Source organism: Columba livia, chromosome 3 (assembly GCF_036013475.1).
Source record: "Columba livia isolate bColLiv1 breed racing homer chromosome 3, bColLiv1.pat.W.v2, whole genome shotgun sequence".
Lineage (NCBI taxonomy): Eukaryota > Metazoa > Chordata > Aves > Columbiformes > Columbidae > Columba > Columba livia.
The window spans coordinates 10858545-10878218 of NC_088604.1; the positions used below are offsets into that span (position 1 = coordinate 10858545).

General features: G+C 41.8%; 1 long non-coding RNA gene across 3 annotated transcripts; it reads left to right on the forward strand.

Annotated features, from left to right (window-relative positions):
• The first annotated feature begins 421 nt into the window (after positions 1-421).
• On the forward strand, positions 422-18501 carry LOC135578974 (uncharacterized). 3 transcript variants are annotated; one of them, XR_010471098.1, is made up of 4 exons: positions 422-807; positions 6483-6635; positions 7758-11193; positions 14650-18501. It is a non-coding gene; the product is annotated as an uncharacterized LOC135578974 (long non-coding RNA). The 3 variants fall into 3 exon arrangements; XR_010471099.1 differs by lacking the exon at positions 14650-18501 and having other exon boundaries at positions 7758-8467; positions 11086-12945; XR_010471097.1 differs by lacking the exon at positions 14650-18501 and having other exon boundaries at positions 439-807; positions 7758-12945.
• The last annotated feature ends 1173 nt before the right edge of the window (positions 18502-19674 follow it).

The following is a 19674-nucleotide window of genomic DNA, read 5'->3' on the forward strand; positions in this document are numbered from 1 at the left end:
CAGCCATAACTAAGGAAGTTGTTTGCATAAAGACCATGAAATGTGCATGATGAAGTGCAGTAATGCACATTAATTGACAGTGAATGCAAAGAAGGGGTGTAAAGGGATTTCTGTTGACATGTATTGAAGCATGAGGGCTGGTAAACCACAGAATTAGAATCTTACCTAGGGATTTTCTGAATTCTTGTAATTTAAAAATTGGATGCCCACAACCTTACAGCTCAGTTTGTACCATTTCTTCTCAGGTCCTCTATGGACTACAGAGAAACAATTATTTTCCTATTCACACATCACTTGTCTTATGTTATGCACATGCAGCAGCAAGTAAACTCATGATTCTTCATGTCACCTCTGAAGTCTGGGTTGGCACATTTGTGTCTCAGGTTTCTCAAGATAAAATATATGTCCACGCGCCCAGGAAGTCTGCAGCTACCACAGTGGGAATGCCCAACCTGCTGGTCTTAACACATTTCACAGTGACTACACACATCAAACAGCTACAGTCACATCGTGCAAGTCCAGCATTCCCCAGAACTGCAAGTTGACTGTACCTGCAGTGTACAACAAATACACACACATGCATAGAATCTGCCAAGTACGGTGGAAGTGAGATCTACTGCTCAGGCTCACAGCAGCTGTGCTGGCATGGTAAGTGTGAGGCTTTCCGAAAGCATCAGACTTCACCTGTACACACACCGTGGATGTGACCAAGGTTTCCGGATACACAACAGCCCAGACAGATTTATTAGTGGTCACTGAACATCTGGAAATCCTGGACAAAAACAGGAAACGCTCAAGACTGCCGGGGTAAGTTTCTAGGAAAAATAAATGAACGTGCCAGTCCAGTATATCATGGTCTAAATTGCAGTTTGGCATTAGGATCCACTGGTATGGTCTGCCTGCATCCAGACCACAGGCTGATGGATTTAAGTAGTGGGCAAATGAATTGGCTACATAGTTTGTAAAGTAATTTTTTACTATTTGTGAAAGAAAATGTTGTTTGAATACCTATTGTCAGTGAAGCAGAATTACTTGCACTCGATCTCTTGACTATCACCTGTGTTTGATCTACAGGGAAAGCATCCTTTTAACTAACATGTGACTGTTGGACATATTTGATGACAATATAGTTCAAAATGATCAAAGTCAACTGTCAGAGAAATTAGATTAGTCATTATTAGTCTTCAGTGGTTCCCACGAGAACCTTAAACAGTTGGTGGTTCTTCTTAAAAGATTAGAGTAAGCCTTGTAATGTGTCATGATGAAAGTGGTAAAGACTTGGATAAAGGGTAGACTGCTGTCTTTGTTTCTGAAAGCAGACAGTTTCTAATTCAGGCTTTTAATTGTGCTGTATTTTATCAGCCTGTAATACAGAAAACATTGGAAAAGGGCCTATATCTTTCCATGAACTGCTAGAAATGGTATTTTAAATTCATTCCTCTGCAAGAATCTGGTTCCTATTGGCCAGTGCCAATGCCAGCAGATATTCTTATTTCCACACCATTTTTCTTCGCTCTCTTCGATTCCTGCTAATGCCAACATGAGAAATGGTACTGATAAGCAGTCATAGGGCTAATTATTACACACTTAATCCTACAATCTTATCAGTGAAGTTGAAACAAAATTGGCAGTATATTAACCATGACCTAAAAGTGAAGGTACAGAGTTTTGAAGCAAGATGAAAAGAGGCTTTAGCTATTATGACTGCTGGCCTGCAGAACAGCAAAACCAAACCAAAACAAAACAAATAAATCAAATTCTGCATTAACTATTTTATTCTTTCCATAACTGGAAACTCGTATGATGTGAAAAAATCTGTGCGTAAAAATGGAAATGTTATAAATTCAAATAATAAAGCATATCACTCAAGTAATATTTAATGCAAAGAGGCATTCAGATAATCTAGAATATCTGTGGACAATGATTTCTTCAAGGCAATAGCCAAGATTTCTCTTTGAAATGGCTTGTTTGAAGTCTCTTTGCACAGCCATAAAACAAAAGATGCCCTGTTTAGAGGATTACATTAAAAGAATCTTTTCTTCTGCACTTATTTGTTGGAAAATGCTGATGAGGGAGAGACCCCCAAACTGCTATGAAGAGTATTATGACTGTCATTTCAAAGAAGACAGAAAAGTTCTTTAGATCTTTCTCCAACAGTGAGGTAATCATACATCCTTCTCCTTTCATTATGATTTCTTAGCCCCAAATTTATCAAAGAGCATAATTTCACTACATTTGATGTTCTTTACTATCATGTGTCTTTTTATTTTTTTATACATCCCTGAAGCACATATATCACATAACACAAAAGGACTTAAACCCTTAAAAGTATATAATAGCATGGCACTTATAAAAAATAAGGTATCTGTTGACCAAGTTTTCATATTCCTTACTTCTGCAAGTGGTCTGTGTGCTGTTAGTTAAGGCCATTTTTTCATTATATGTGAAAAGTCATAAGGCAAACAATGGTCAGTCGTGCACCACGCTCTGTGCCTTTTGATTACACAAAGCCCTTATGGCAGCAGCTTTTTTCCTGGTTTACCCAGTCCGTGCAGCCTCTCTAAAACCATTGAGGCAACAACAGCAAGGACACATTAAGTCCCTATAGCCAGAGATTTTTAAGGACAGAAAGGACACCTGTGAGTATTTGCCTGGTCACCAGTGTCACAAAGGACATAGAAATACAACCCTGGGTTCCCAGACGGGCAGTCCCAGACTGAACCAAAGTGGTAGTCCGGATCTGCAGAGGACAAGGAGTGATGGTTTTAAAATAAAGGAAGGAAGATTCAGGCCAGAGATGAGGAATAAATGTTTCACAGTGCGGGTGGTGAAACACTGGCCCAGGTTACCCAGAGAGGTGGTGGATGCCCCATCCCTGGAGACATCCCAGGCCAGGCTGGACGGGGCTCTGAGCGGCCTGATCTAGTTGAAGATGTCCCTGCTCATGGCAGGGGGGGTGGACTGGATGAGTTTTGAAGGTTCCTCCCAACCCAAACTATTCTATGATTGCATCTTACCCAGCCTGCACATGGTTGTTGGTTCTCCAGAGTAATTGCAGACAACCTGTAGTGAATTAAAGTTTCCTGGCCAGCTACTCGCTTCTTTAAGTTATCTTCACAAAATCCCTTAGAAGCAGTCTGTGGGCCTTCAGCTACACCAGCACCAGTGAAGTGACGAGAACTGCGATACTGCCCCGAATCTCTCACACCACTTGACTTTTAGAACTCTCCTTGGCTCAGGTTTGGCCCTGGCCAGCTCTTCAGGATAATGCTGAGGCACTGCCTGGGAGGCAGCCAGGCCAGAGACCATTCCCAGCTGGTGATTATGGACAAGGCTTCCCTGTTTTGGGAAGGGAATGGGATGGAATGTCGCCAGGTGGATGCAAATCAGGCCATGTATTTCTTGCCCTCATGGCCAACAGTCCCTGTGGTTCAGGGATTTCCTGAGTCAGAGCTGGAGTCTTTTTGGGGAGTTTAACAGTACACTCAATAAATTTTTCTTCTATGAGATTGTCCAAATGTCTGTTGGACCCATGGAAAGCTTTAGCATCCTCAACATCTTTTGGCCAGCAGCTCCACAGCTCATTTCAGAGTTATTAATACCCCACTTAAATGTAAGTGACAGTGAATCTATCATGTCTTGGCAAACTCTTCCAGGGTGTAATGGTTTTAATAACTGTTAAAAGAGTTTGCTTTGCTCTCTGTCTGAGTGTGTCTAGCTTCAACTTCCAGATATTTGGTTCCTGCTAATGTCATGTCCATTACCTGGTAAAAAACAACAACAACAAAATCAACAAAACCACAACAACCAACCAACCAACCAACCAACCAGCCAACCAACCAACCAACCAACCAAACCATCCACCATATTACCAAATACCTTCTCTGCTTCTCTGGGTAAACTGTGATCAAGCCACTCCTTTACCTTTGCCTTTATGTGGTAAATCAAATGAGTTCCTGAAATCTATCCTAACATGACATGCTTTAAAAACTCAAATAATTATCCTAAATATGTTTGGACATTATTTTCTTTTCAAAAGGGGGACCTTTTTGGCCGTGTAAAACACACCTTGACAGAAATAAATAACATTTATTCTCTCTTCAAGTTTTTGGCATCATGAAGATGTTACACAGAAATCTTTGGTCTGTCTCCATGGAGAAATCTACTTGTAAAATTTCACAATAAGCAATCTAGAATATCCACTTATGTGCAGACTGTGCTCCAAAATAGAAGTGGTTTTAGTCCAAAACTGTTAGGCTGAGATGGAAGTGTGCTAAATATTACGGAATACAAGCAGCTTATTCAGCACTATATGCTTTGGGAAATTCTTCCATGGAGACAAGCTCTCTTTGAACATGAGAATGTCACTAATTTGTCCATATGCATATAATTAACTCTAATCCACTGTTTTTCTTGGAGATAAGTTAGAAGATTACAAGAGATTTTTTATGATAACTTCACACCATCAAATGTGAAATAGCAGATCTTACAAGATACATATTGCCAAAAGAAGACAAAATGTCAATATAGTTCTATTGATTTGGCAGTAGAAATACTCAGTGTTTCATGTTAGATCTGGATTTCAGTTGTATTTTTTCTCACATCCTTATATTGTTCTGTTGTAGAAGATGAATGTTGAAACATGATCTCCTTACTGAATGAAACTGTGAAAACTGAAAACTAAGCATACATTAAACTTGTTTCATAGAGATTATACTGTGATGGTAACTACTGAAAAAATTAACCCCTCTTTAAACCTTGATTTTCAAGTTCATACTGCTCCTTAGACCTCCAGATATAGAGATCTCTGACTTCTCCTCAAATGTCAATCTTCTATTTTATACATCCACCTAGCCAAAATCTTAAGAGTCAATTTACCCTTTTCTTTATTGCTGACACCATAAGCACTCACTGCATGGAGCTGTAAATCACATTCCGTTATGCTGTATTTCCAGCATCCTTGCAGAGGCTCAAATTAGGACCTTTCGAGCAAAAACCGGTGAAAGGACTTTCCAAAGCAGTAGCAACATTACCACAGAGAACTTTTACTCCGTAAGTGTAAATATGTTTTCAAACTCTGCAAAGTACCTCCACAGTACCAGACAAGGTGCAAGTAAAACTGGTGGCTTGTGAAGCTCAGCAGGAACTGTTCATGGCTGCTGCACAGAAGATCTGACAGGACATGAGAAGGCTGTGTAGGATTCCATATTGAGGACCGAGCACCTTCACAGAAACCCAGCCTTCACACTTCTGGGGGTTTCACCAAGGCCCTGCTGGGAAAAAAAGTGCTTTTACCTTGTGAAATGAGATAATTGAGTTAAAATCATTGTGGTTGGAACCTGAATCCTGAACATGGACAAGATGATTCTCTTTCATCCTCAGGGGCACAACAGATACCACACACTACACATCGGAGAAGGTGGTCACTTGATTCAGAGGATGATTCCTCCACGCAGTGAGTGCTTCTAGTGTCAGTGCTAAAGAGGAAATTGACTGGATCCCTATTACACTGGGATGTGCAAATCAGACAAGGCACTTCCATTTTGCTAACTCCGTCCTCCTTCGTAAAACTTGAACTCTAACATATCGTTTGAGTCCATTTTGCCATTTGCTGCAAGAGAAACCAAGACCATGCCAATCGCACTGGCACAACAGCTACAAAAATTATTCAGGTACCACAGGATGTCTGAACAGTGTTATTCTGGGAATTTTCTAGGTTGTAAATACATTAATAGCACTAACCTTGCTTTGCAATTAACATCAAAACAGGCATCCAGGGATTTCAAACCTTCTTTTGAAATTTATTTCATCACCATGAGGCTAACCCTCACCTTACAGGCCCTGTCCCCCATATTGGCACGCTTTAATCTCAGGGGAAAGGGTTGGAAGCTTTCAGACAACCTAGACAGGAGTGTGATTCCACTTACCTCCTCTGTATTTTTTTCTCACCAAGTCTTCCCATCATCAGTTTCATCTCCCCTTTAAAATACGTTTTATTTTTAATTTTGCTTTATGTCTGTAGCACTGTCATTTAATGCTACCCTTAAAAAAAAAAAAAAAAAGCCTTTTAATCTTTCCTACATTTTTCTCTGGAGGGCAAATTTCTTTTAATCACTTTCTGAGCACAATTTAGCATATGTAATTATACCTCAAAACAAAAGGAAGTGAGTCACTTAACATGATGCTTTGATTTTAGGAAATACTGAATATAGTTAGTCCAAGCATTTCTTACTATTCTTTTGATACAGTCGTTATTGTCAAGGACAGAAGTGCTTCTTAGGGGAGAATGAATAAGATGGTGTGGCGCTTGCTACAGAACAGCCTTTGTGAAATACAGAATTGCTGTCTGGAGGGACTATGGTTCAGGCCTAACACGTAAACGTGCTGCAGAATAACACACTTAGGTTCTGGCTCACTGTTGCATTCCTGCTTTCAGAAAAAAACGTTTTTGTTTGTTTGTTTGCTCTTTATTACCACCCTAGTTAACACTCCTGTCCTAAAAGCAAGACCTTCCTAACCCGAGCAACTGTCTTTATGCGCACCAAAAAGGACATTTCCTGAAAGACAATGAATCCTCCCTCCACACAGTCATCTACCGAACATCAGAGTAAGAGCCTGCAGGCCATCTTCTCAGGGTCAGTATATCTCTTAGTGCTTCCTCCCTATCTGACGCTTTTTCTACAATATCTTGGTGCCCCCTCAACGTCACTTGTCTTAGTTACAAGCACTGTGGCTGATGAGAAGCTGGTTTGCTCTGATGTTCTTCACAAGGGTCGCCCTCCAGACACACAAGCATTCCTTCCCACTGGTGACCCACCATGCTGGCTTTGCAACACCCTTATTCGTTAATGATCTTTATTAATTTATCTGCTCTCACTTCCTAAGGTGTACAATTACACCATGCTTTGGTAAAACAAAGCAAAATACTAATCAGGATTAATAGCACTATTATAACCTGATGAATTTGATAGAATTATAATGGCTAGAGAGGGAACTTTAAATTGCAGCTGAAGAACATATACAGGAAACACAAGATGCTGAAAACCAACTTCTTTTTTTTTCCAGAGTTATTCACAATTAAGCACCTGCAATAGATCGATTGTGTATCATTCACTGTGCTTGTAAGCAAGGGAAAAATGAGCTCAACTTTATCTTTTGTTTAGGATTTCAGAAAGAGGAAGAAGTTTTGTACTGAGTCACCCATTTTCTGCATCATGCGTGCCTGGTCATATGTGGGGAGAACTGATGTCACCAGTAGTGCTGGTGAAGGGCTGAGTAGCATTAGGCACTTTTGGAGCCTAAATCCACTTTTCTTAGGAGACACAGACACCTGGGACAGGACCCACAAAGGCCATGGGTGTCACAGTACTGAGATGCACAACAGTCTGTTCCCAGGAACTCACTGTCTCATACAACAGAGCTGAGCAAGGCGTCTGGGCTCCCAAAGCGGAGTTTCCAGAAAACAGGAGCCACAAACCAGACCAGTAGGCAAGAAGCCACAAGAACCAGTCACTGAGAAATCCCAAGGCGGTGTCAAGCCTCACCCCACTCCAGGATGCCTGGCTTGGACAGCATCCACAGCCCCATGGGTGGAGAGTCCCATCCCCACCCTCCACGGGAGCATCTTTTTCCCATAATACACAACCTCTAGATGCAGGAAATGGAGTTCACATCATTCCCTGGCCTGAGGAAATGTCTGCACATCAGAGGGCTGGTTTCCAGTTGTTTTCATTTTCGTTTTTGTTTGTTTTCTGCAGGGGGAAACAAGGCAGATGCAGAGCATCTAAACTGCAAAATTCAGTGCTTTGAGAAGCTTTTCCAGTTCTGTTTTTTCAACAGAAAAGTCAACTAAAGGGAAAAGGAAAATAAAAATTTGGCTAAAGTAAAAATCTACTCTGAGTGAAAAGGAAATTTTCCCTTCTTCTCTTGCACTCTTGCTGCCCAAGGAATAACTTCACACACCACTAAAAGCCTTCTGTCTCAGGTAAAATGCTAGGGGTGTATAAGAAATATGCAGCAATACCTTACCAATATTCTGCTAAAAGTAGTGGTGACGAAACAACCATCACAACGTGGTCAGTGGTGAAAACGGGAGCTGTTGAAGGGCCAGATGCTGTGCTGCCATGTGCAATGGTGTTGTGCCAAGGACCACGGCAGAGAGGCGAAGGAGGAGGATTCGCTATGGGAGGGATGCTTGGGCAGCCTGTGGTCACCGAGGTGAAGTCTGCTCCTCTCAACAAGTCTCCCCAGGACCCACCTCCTTATTCCTCACTCCTGGCAATGTTAGATGGCAACAAAAGGGACAATCAAGCCACTTTCAAAGGACAACACTCCACAAATACGTCTACACATGGATGTATTCACTGCTGTGCACAATGTCAGTGCCTACAGGTCGGAACACATGTGGCCTCCAGATACAGTTCAAGCCCTTGGGTGCCTGAAGCAGGGAGGAAAAACCCTTTTTGAGGTGGGCTCTCATCTTCTTCTCATTTGGTTGCCTTCTTTGTACTGTGCTGGAAGTTTTCTTTGCTTTATCTGTAGTTAATCCTGCTCACCAAGTTGCACAGAATGTGAAATTATAAATGTGACAGGCATTTCTTGTTATGACATCTTTTGGAAAAGAAACACAACTTCTAGCCTTCTGCCAGAAAGATTATGTTCTTTTTCACTTAAGAAGAATGCATTTTTCATAAGCAAGTATTTTACATTGCAAACTCTGGGCTCTTATTCCAGACAAATAGACAACTTTTTAAAAAGTTTCCTCCAGGATCTCAGCTGGCTTTTAAGTCCATGACTGTTAACCTAGAAACAAAGTACTTAGAGAACTGCATACAAAGGCACATTCACCAGGTCTGGGGCTGTTCTCACACTGAAATAACCCTCTAGTATGTTAAAAAAATTACAAATTCATTCATAGAAATGAACTCGTTTGAGTATAACACACAATTATAGAGAGCCCGTACTCAGTCTCAGAAGGCTGTGATTGCTGTGGCTGTGTCAAGCAGGAAAGCCCTTTTCTCCTTTGCAAATATTCCTGGGATTTCAGAAATGCCTTCCATTTCCATATGAAGAAAAAGCGAGTTATTTTGCAGTTTTCTTTAAATCAAAGAGCAGAGAAGCAGTCAGACAGCCCACAGGGCTGTGGTGAGGACTCTCACCCAGGATGAAAGGGACTGAAGATCAGATTAGCTGTGCTTGCTTTGATTTGCGAAGGGGACTGGGGCTGGGCTCTCAGGGGCATGCAGCACTCATTAGGCTGCTGACTTTTTCAGCCTTTTCAGTTGGAGATTTTCAGTTTTATACAGACAATTAACTGTTCACCATATCAGGGACTTGAACCTAATTAATCTCCATGGGAGGCTGATGCCAAAACTATCTGCTTTAGGCACTCAGACTGGTTAGGCACGACAAGTACAAGGTAGATGGGGAAGGTATTGCAGGGTGATTCAGCTCACCCAAAATCGGTGTCTAGACTCCTGGCAGTGCTCCTGGGCAGACCTGCTGTTTCTGAGGCTGCCTGGAGTGCTCATATCAGGAGCTACCTCTGCTTGCCCACCATAGGCAACTCTGAAGGGTGACTACATGAAGGGGGACCCACCAAGAACCAGCTATCAGGAGCAGGCACAGTCTGTGTCACATGTCCCACAGGTGCAAGCACAGGTCCCTGATCCACCACGGGTTCAGAAAACCAAGCTTGCTTTGGTGGCAACTGCCTTTCCTTCTGCACAGTGGCCTAGGAGCAGGTACACACATCAGCCCTTAGAGGGACATGATCCAGTCTTGAGGCTAGAAATTGGGCTAAAATAGAGGTGCCTTCCATTCTTTATAAAGAAGCAATGTCATTGCTGTAGAAAAACACATGGGAGTGGATGACCCCAGTTGGGTTCAAGGTAGTCACCTGAGAAATAAAACCCTGTGGCTCTCTCCCTACACCCAGCACTGTCCTCCTCACTCCTTTCTCACCTGCTCCTTGCATATCTATATCATCCTCACTGGGTCAAAGGAAGACCTCCAGGTTTTTCCAGCTCCAAAAACTATCCTTATTTAAAAGATTTCTTAAGGTCCCCCTTTGTTCTTCTCTGCTTATTGTCTTCTCCACTAAACAAGAAAAATGAGAGTGCAGGAGAAGAAAAGTATGAATGGCAATCTCCTTCTTTGGTGACAACCAACAGTAGGACAAGGGATAATGGGTTCAAACTGGAACACAAGAGGTTCCACTTAAATTTGAGAAGAAACTTCTTCTCAGTGAGGGTGACAGACACTGGAACAGGCTGCCCAGGGGGGATGTGGAGTCTCCTACTCTGGGGACATTCAGAACCTGCCTGGACACATTCCTGTGTAACCTCACCTAGGTGTTCCTGCTCCAGCAGGGCGATTGGACTGGATGATCTTTCGAGGTCCCTTCCAATCCCTAACATTCTATGATTCTGTGATTCTTAGAAGAACTTTAGCTTAGGTTGTTACTCTGGGGAGGAGAGAAATGCACAAAAAAGAAATTCTGGAAGAAAATAATTTTTACATTTATTTTTTCACTTTCTTTGTCAAAGTCAAAATCATTTTCAAGTCAAGATGTTCTCTTCTACTCACCCAACTCACTGTCACCAGTCCTGCTGTAGAGCTCAGCCCCCGTAGCACACAGAATTTTGTGGCCCAGGCACCTCAAAAGGGGAACGCACAATCAGGGGTTAAAGCATTTCTCGTATTTTCCTGTAGCTGCTCTAAACTCTCTCTATTGGCAGGTCTGCTGCCAGGATGGCGGGGGATACACTTGCAAATGAGTGCTCTTGAGGCAATACCCTAACAAAGGAAATTTAACAGTGCACGATTTTAGATTTCTGTCACTCAAAAAGTCAGCATTTCTTGTTGAGTTTTCAGGGAATAACTTTAGGATGAGTCACAACATACAGCAAGTAAGGGTGAGTTTGCCTGCACAGATTTTTCAGATCCTCCCTTGACTCCATGGTGGCCCTGGCGGCTTATTGTTAAACCATTTCCAGTGTTTTATTTATCATATTCTCTTTTAAACTCATTATTTCCCAGTTAAATTTGATAATCTGTTTAAAGCAAAATTAATTTATACTTCAGAGAGCTCAGAGAAGACAGATAGAAGGAAGATGCCCTGGATGTAGAAGGAAAGGATGAGACTTTCTCCTCCTGGGGCCAACAGGACCTTTTCACGAGCACAAGTTCTGGGTAGGTTGGCTGGCCAGCTGCATCTTTGACCTTCAACCCTTGCATCTCACATCTGATTAGTCTGTAAATGCACTTATTTAAAGGCCCAAATCTGTTTTTTGAGCTTTCAGAAGTAGTTTACGTCAGTGGCTAGCATGCTTAGGTGAGTAGACCCAAAATGAGATGGAAGAACCACAATTTAGCCCACTGATGAGAACCCCAAGAAACTCCATGTTAATGGGAAATGCTGAGAACACTACTTTGGTTGGGTTTATTTCTAATATCTTCAAACACAGGTTGATCTTGGACTTCCATCCTTTTCAGAAAGTCTTGGCCAAGACATTTTGTGGAGATGTATAAGGTGCAACAGGAAGACAACACCCAAAATACCAAAAACACCCATTGAACTCCCCCTTGTGCATCCCCACCATTTTAGCTCAACTACCCAAAGGCAACAGGGCTCCTGCAAAGGGGATCAAGTAGTGTCACACTAGTCACTGGAGAGTGAAATTCAAGTGCGGAAAAAATTATTTCTGTAGAAGGTGAAGTGAGCCTCATGCTTTAATTCCATTAACTGCCCTGTTTCTCCCAGCTATCCGTCAGGCAGCAAGAGAATAAAAAGGATCCTTTCCAAATGGTGAAAAGGAACATCCCTGAAGAGAAACTCCCGAAAAAGTTTGACTTAAAGTACAGCAGCTGCAGCAGCTATAAAGTGCTTCTTACTATTTAGGTTTGAATATTAATATTTTGTAGCATATCTTGAGTTTATCTAAACATTTTCAGAGAAGACCTTGTAGTTGGAGTATAAGCAGCACAAGGAAGAATGGCCTTTTGTTTCTGGTTTACACCTTTTTTTTAATCTTGCTATTAGTCCCATCGTCAGCTTTTGCATCATCACTAGATGGAAGGCAGACTGTGCATGCACACAAATACACACACACAGAAAACAAGCAGTTGTTTTCATAACATCCCTCACCTATTCAAATCCACTCTACGTCTTGTTCAAATAGACGATGTTATTATCTTTATCGTGTACCTTTCAATTACCAAGCACATCATGAATTATGAGGCCAGTTGTGCAGCACTCCCTCAACTTCACTGATGCATGGAGCTCAAACTAACAAACAACATGAACAAACAAACAAATAATATTTACTTATCTGAATTTCTATGCATGCTGATGCTATGGAGCAGAGAGGAGACTGTAAAGAGGGGAGCATGACCCTTTGGTGTGAATTTTAGTTCCCTTGACCCTCGTTTTTGGCTCTTGCATGATTTCAAGATTCATTTTGTAACGTAAAGCTGGTGAATTCTGATGATGTGATTCCCTTGTAATCCTGTTCAGCAAGTCCTACATCACACTTCTCATCTCCATTAGAACTTTACTAAGTTGGATATCACTGGTCAATCTGATAGGAAAGGAAACCAGTAGTTTATTTAAATATTTTTCCATAGTCACACAAGAGATCACTGACAACTAGGAATAACTATCCCGATTCCACACCGAACACTTCACTTATAGCCATCATGCAATGCATGACATTAACCAGCAGCCCAACATGGAAGTTTATGAGACCTTCTCTTTTGGACATCAATAGTGAGATACTACAGTCATGTTATTAATCTCCATGGGCCAAAGGTTCCTATTATGACGGTGTCAAAATCTGCAATCACTGTCCAGGATCATTAGCTAGATGTCAAGTTTTACATGGGCATGGAATTGCTTTGGAAATGAGTAAGCTATTGTAAAGTAAAATCAATTTTCTTAAAAAACTATTTGTACAAGAAGTTGTATATTTGTGCTGGTTTGACTGAAAATGAGTTAATTTTGTGCATGCAATTAGAAACCTTTCTTTTCCATAGCTGGTGTGGTCATTATTTGGACTTAGTTTGAGAACACCCCAGGACAGAGATAATGTTTTTAATTGCTCTGGTCTGAGAGCCAAGGACGTTCTGAGCGCTCTGCCCACGGGTATGAGGCATCAAGGAAGGGGGGCATGGATGGGCAGACCTTGACTGACATCCAGACTGCTTGGTGTGGATGGAGTTCGTGAGGAATTTCCTTGAGTATCTTTTATTTTATATTATATTTTATATATCGATTTACTAGTAGTGTATTAGTATTTTGCTATTTTATGAAACTGTGTTTATCTCAATCCAAGTTTCTCCCTTCCCTTTCAATTCTCTCCCCTATTTTAGGGGTGGGGAGGGGGTGAGTGAGAGGCTATCGTGGTTGTATTGCTAGTTCAGGTTAAACCACAACAACATCTCAAAATGACTGCTGATCCTTGATCAATGTCCTTTGCTGGACATTCTTGTTGTTCTTAAAGAAATGTATTGAGAATAGCTTGCACACAGAGGACAGTGACCACTATATCTTCAGAATACAATTTATGATTACAAAGCTATGATAGGGTCTCATAGCCTGCCTGAGGCCAATGCAGCTACTGCACTTCCAGTTGAACTGCAAGACCAAGGACTGATCTTTCTCCCACAGCACCTCAAGGAGAGAGGGAACTTGCCATCCACTGAAGTACCAGCAGGGAGCCAACAATTTCCTGCAATTTAAGGAGGTGTCCACCATCATGGGGGTATTGCCTTTCTACTTGTTTTGCCCTGCAGGAAACAAACAAAGATAATGTGAACTGTCCTAGAAACATGACATATTTGAGACCTACTACCAAAGTCACCTACAATGTTCAGGCGTAGCTTCATCTCCACTGTCTCATGGTGTTGCTTTTGTATTTTAAGTCTCTTTGCCTCTCTGAGCTCCTTCCAAACACAGTGTGAGCAGAATCCACGCAGTGGCAGATGCTCTGCTAAGACCCTGGAATATTTGTTTGGAAAGATATAAACACCCTTATTCACATCACCACGCTCACCTGAAGATTAGTCAGGTAGTTTAAATGCCATCCCAGTAAACTGTTGGTCAAAGGAAATGAACTATGTGCTATTCAGAGTTAAATTAACATTGCCCAAAAGGCACCAACACCTAATGGCAGTTCAGAAAGCTGTAGGAGATGTGTAATAATACAATAATAATAACAATAAAATCAGAAAAATGTAATAATTAAAAGGGCATGTAATAATTGGGCAAGGGAGGGAAGAGAAAGGAGGGAAGGAATTGACAGAGATCTGAAAATTTTTGGCAGATTCCTCTGGGCTGCGTTCTCCAGTACTTTATTAAATCACCCAAAAGAAAAGCACTTCCCTGACTAAGGAAGTTTCATCACCAAGAACACATTCCCACATTCAGCAACAGCTTTTTCTCAACTTCCACTGACTGCTTGCATCAGAAATGTCCCTGGGCTCTTACATCAGCCTGGCTGTGGACACAGCTGTAAAATCACTCCCTTCTCTAGTCAATGTAAGGCAAAATATTTTTTTAAATAGTGCTGGCTAGGCCAATTTCATTCATAATTGAATCAGCAGTTCACTTCTAGGTTTTTTCACTGACCACTCATTCATAATTTCCAGCCACAGAGTTCAAAGAGCTGCTGGAAGGCACACTTCAAAAGTCTGCTCAAAAACCAGCACAAGAAGAATGGCCAAGCCCGAGGACCAGATTGTGAGCCCCGGGGGCAGACTCTGCTGTCACAGCCCATCAGCCTCCGCTGGGACCCTGCAGAAGATACAGTAGGACACTCCAGCAGAGATTTCAACAGTAACTGGCACCCTAGGGCATACATTTGGTGGCAATGGAAAATGCACTGGCTGAGACAAAGAAGGTACAACCCACACTCAACCCACTGTCCTGGTGTGTCCCCTTAGGGCTGCTGATGGTCCCAGGGGAGCAGAACTATTCAGGTCCTGTGACCTGCACCAGGCTGTGGCTACACACAATCCATCACGGATACAAGCTAAACCCATGTTCTCATTTTTGTTTGATTATTTGGTGCAGGTGATGGAGGAAGCTGTATTTGCTTTCTTGTAGTTGTTACCATTCCACAGCTCCTGTTCTCCAGACAAGAATTGCCCACGTACATCAAAGCTCCCCCTTGCTCCACAGTGCAGAGCCACAGAAGCAGCAGCGCACAGAGGGATTTTCCTGCTCTGCCCTTCTATACTTCGCTTCACACACACTGTAGAAGAGGTCTGTAAAAGATTTAAAGCTAAGAGGTTTAGAGTAATGTTTTAGAACAATTATGTATCTGAAGGGTATCCTGCAGCAAAAAGTTCCCATGCACAGCAGTACAAAGAGAAGCCAGCTCCCTTCTTCAAATCACTGCAGAGTACTGGTGGCAGAAGTAGAAGTGACAGCAAAAAGACCTGTGATTTGGAGCAAAGAACAAAGGCATCAGACATCAGTCTGTGTAAGCCCGAGCTCCCAGCAGACAGACAGTTCGACACATATCCACGGCAGCTAGCTAAAATTTCCAGGTGAATTCCTAACTTTTTCCCCTCCATATTCTGTAACTTTTTAGACTTCCCCTTCCAAGCCAACTGGTTTACCCTACTGCATGTCCCACCCCAGTTCTCCCCAATCTGACCCAGAGCTGCATTCATATAAAGAATACCACTTTATTCAGCCAGTTCTGTACCGCTCCTCCTTGTAACCACAGGTCTCCAAAGTCCTTAGCCATTTGAAAAGCAGTTAAGATGATCAATATCCAACTTGAACAACCTAAACCTCAATTAAGGACACTGAGCTTATCTCCAGTTTCACTGCAAATTGATTCCCCTGATAACTGGCCAAAGAGCTGAATGGAGAATTCAGATTACCAACACAGTTCAAATTATGACAAAAAGAGAAATACAGGGTTTTTTGCAACAACAAAAAGTTCACAGTGAACAGACCCTAGTCTCCTTTTTCAGATCCAAATATTTTGATCAACTTTCCAGTCTCTCCTCCAGCCTCTATTCCAGTTCAGCTAAACATTTCATGAAGCAAAACATTTTTTTGATGCACTAGAAATTTGTCCAGCACCCATTGCTAAAGCCAGTTGGAACACAATTTGGAAAAGGAGAACATAAATCAAACTGTAAATTTGTGATTTCCAAGAAAACCACACAGGAACCAGTAACAGCTACTGGTTTAGCTCCTGAACAGCAAAGTCTGAGGCCTTTTTCTCTTGAGAACTATACTGGAAAATCTGCTGATACTCTTGCCTTCGAAGTGGATCCTGAGCTAGATAATATTTATTTTAGTTGGAAAAGTAATTATTTTATAGCAGCTTCTCAGATGGAAAAAAAATATCTTAAAACTGAGCAGAACCACTTAGGTAACACACTGATCAAGATAAGAAATAATTAATTATACAACTCTTCTGAAATATTATACAAACAGAGAAAATCTGTCTATCTGAAAATCCAGAAGTATGTGTCTTGGAACAAACCCAGATGTACCAAATGTCTATTTTTAAACCCGGTGACTCATGAAAAGAGAGCTGCAGTGATTAGTTGCAGCAGCTTAAAGTGTTAAATAAACATAAACTAGGGCTGGATCTGTGCAAACTGACCTCCAGAGCTGAGAAGTGACCCTCAGGCTTCAGAAGGACTTTGTACATAGAAGGAGGAGATCTGCTTTGGAAGAGCAGAGCCCAAGGAGTGCTCCATGATGTCATTTCCAGAGAACTCTAAGGTGGCTTTGCCTAAGTTCTCAAAAAGTGCCTTGGTGTCTTGCTGTGTGTAACCTGCTAATGTGAAAATTTGGCCAGTAACATCTGGAGGGGATCAGTCCCACAGAAGATAACGACCTGTGGCTGTGTGGGAACAAGCTGGAGTGATGATGAAGAAGAGGCACACAAGCCCTACACACAGTGCCCTGGTTCCCATTTTGGGTGGGTGGGTTTGCTTGCAAGAGACATGAAACGCTCACTTTTTTTAATAAGCCGTTTTGCCGTGGTTGTGTGGTCTGTGGTCAGGTCACACCTCATTTACGGAGCTTCACAACCACTGCTGCACTCGGCTGCCTGGACATCTGAAATGCCCATTGCCCCATTCCCACTCTGTCCTCATATTTCTTCCCTTTGATGCTCTGCTCCCTTCTAGATATCTGGGCACATCTACACCCAAGGGTATTACTGCCAAGCATGCACCCAAATTGTGAGACTGATAAACTAAACCTTCTGTTTTCTCTTGGGTAAAGGTAAGTGTAAATTCAAGCCCCAAACCAAATGGCAACAAGTCTTCATGGATTTGAATTGTAGACCAGACATAAGATTCAAGGATCAGGACACGTCTATTGCTAAATGTTTTGCACGAGACATGGATTTTATCGAATCAGAATCACACACATGCAGATGAATTCAGTGAAACAAATGGCATCGCAATTACTGCCTGCGCATTACACAGTAATTGCCAGACGAAGGATGGCAACAAAGCAGAGCCTCACATAAAATTAGATTAAAAACTTTAGCTCCTAGTGCATCATACGCACTGTTTCCATGGATCTGTAATGACCCAGGGAAAGAATTTGCGGTGGAAAGCAAAGAGGATTTCTCTGAATTTGCAGCAAGCAGTTCATTGCTGTTAAGGCTGCAAACACTCGGTGTAGACAGCTGACATCTGAGTGCACATCACCCCTGAACTCTGATTTATGTTTAAAGGCTTAAGAAGGATTTATCTACAGAGCTAGCTCAATGAGCATTATGTGAAAGGGGGATGAATAAAGCAAGAAAGCCATAAATTTCCCTTTCAGTACAAAAAGCTGGACACTGAGTAGCCACGCAGCAGCCCAGAATTGCGTAGAGCACATCACACATCAGGATGAGTATTGTGATCCATGTTAAAAAGGTTTTCTAAATTCCTCATTAGCATTCCTTTATAATGGTTGGGTGTGTGGAGGAGGGAAGGTGTTTATGTATCATAAAAGAATATCCATTTTTAAGTCATCAAGTGTTTTAAGTCCCTTCCTCACTCAAGCACCTGACAAGCAGAGAAAGAAGTTAGGACCTGGGGAGAGAGATGCTGATGCTCCTGCTCTCCCCTCAAGCAGACTCACTGCACACACTACCTGGAGCTGATTCTGCTTTCTCCTGGCATAAAAGGGATCAAACTTCACATACAGGTTTAAATGTCCAATGTGGCTACTGGCAACAGGAAGGTGCTGAAAGAGTTCAAGTGTTTTTTGGTTTTACTTTGGTTTTGTTTCAGGCTTTCTGTGGGTTTGGGGGTTCTTTGTTTGTTTGTTTGTTTGTTTTAACTCTGAAGAATATAAACAAACCGGCAGAAATAACTGGATAAAAATCTAGGCTACATAATGCTGCTGCAATTATATTTCCTATTTAGGTTTCATCTCCTAATGATAAGTTTGTACTAAGTCACTCTTGCCCCAGACTGTTTCCCCTGTGTTTCAGTAGTATATTAAAAAGGCATTCTGAAAACAAACCTTTGTAAATTTTACTGTAAAAAAATAAGAGTTGTCACTGATAATGGCCACATATATACAGAAGATTCAACCACTCACTTTAAGGGATGTTGTCTACTAGTAGAAAGAAAGCACACAGAAAAGCAACAAGGATATTGTACCTACAGAAACTTTAAAATTTCATTCATCCCCTGCAGGACAGAGAAGATAATGAATAAAGAAAACCCAGCTGAGAGGGCAAAGCACTCTTGAAGTCCGTGCATGTGTGATGTGGAAACTCTAAACTTCAATAAAAAAGGCATTAATGCTAAAAAAACGGTATATTTTCTGGATGTGCCCTATTGTTAGTCTCCCATTACTCAGGTTAAACAGGAGCATACAGGTCTATTTAGATGGAATAACAGTTCCTGTAGAACAATGAAGAAGAAAAGTGAATTCACCTGGGAGAGAACAGAAGTAGAAGAACCAAGAAGGTACTTATGCTAGAGCCAGGCCTAAGTCCTAAACCTGTTCTGCCTCCAACCCAGAATGAAGCACACTGAAACTCAGCTGACCTCTGAAAAATCCTCTCCAGGTACTTTTCGAACCCCTGTGCTACTGAAGACAACAATTTACAAGCCTCCTGGAAGCAAAATGTGGAAGGTCAGCAATGCAGAGAAAGCCAACAGCAAAGTATTCCAACACACACCCTCAGGACAAGTTGAACATAATTACTCAGTCTCTTCAGCTCTTTTTTACACCTATTTAAAAATATATCTTTTTTTTATTTGTTAGTACTGATAAACCAGAGCTCAGCAATCCACAATGTATTAGCATTGTGCTGGACCAAGCCAACTGGAAACAACAGACTGACAACTTCAAGTTAATAAAGCCATGAAATCACAAATAGATAGCCTTCTCTATTGCCCATGGCCTCATTCAGCAGCAACATTAGTGTGTCTTCAGAAAATAAATAGGGCCATATAATGGCAATTATTGTCATGGGCTCATTGCAGACATGACCTCACCCTCAAGACTTGGAATCTGCCTCTGGCTGGGCTGGAGTTCCCAAGGAATTTTAATGACGGGGTGTAAGGGTCAGGCCACGCTTGCTGCCTCTTTTGCAAAATAGAAACCTGTTTTGGTGGGGCGGGCTGAGGCTGGCTGCCACCTGAGGTCCACTTAGTGTCTCCAAGGAATGGTTTGGGTGTGAC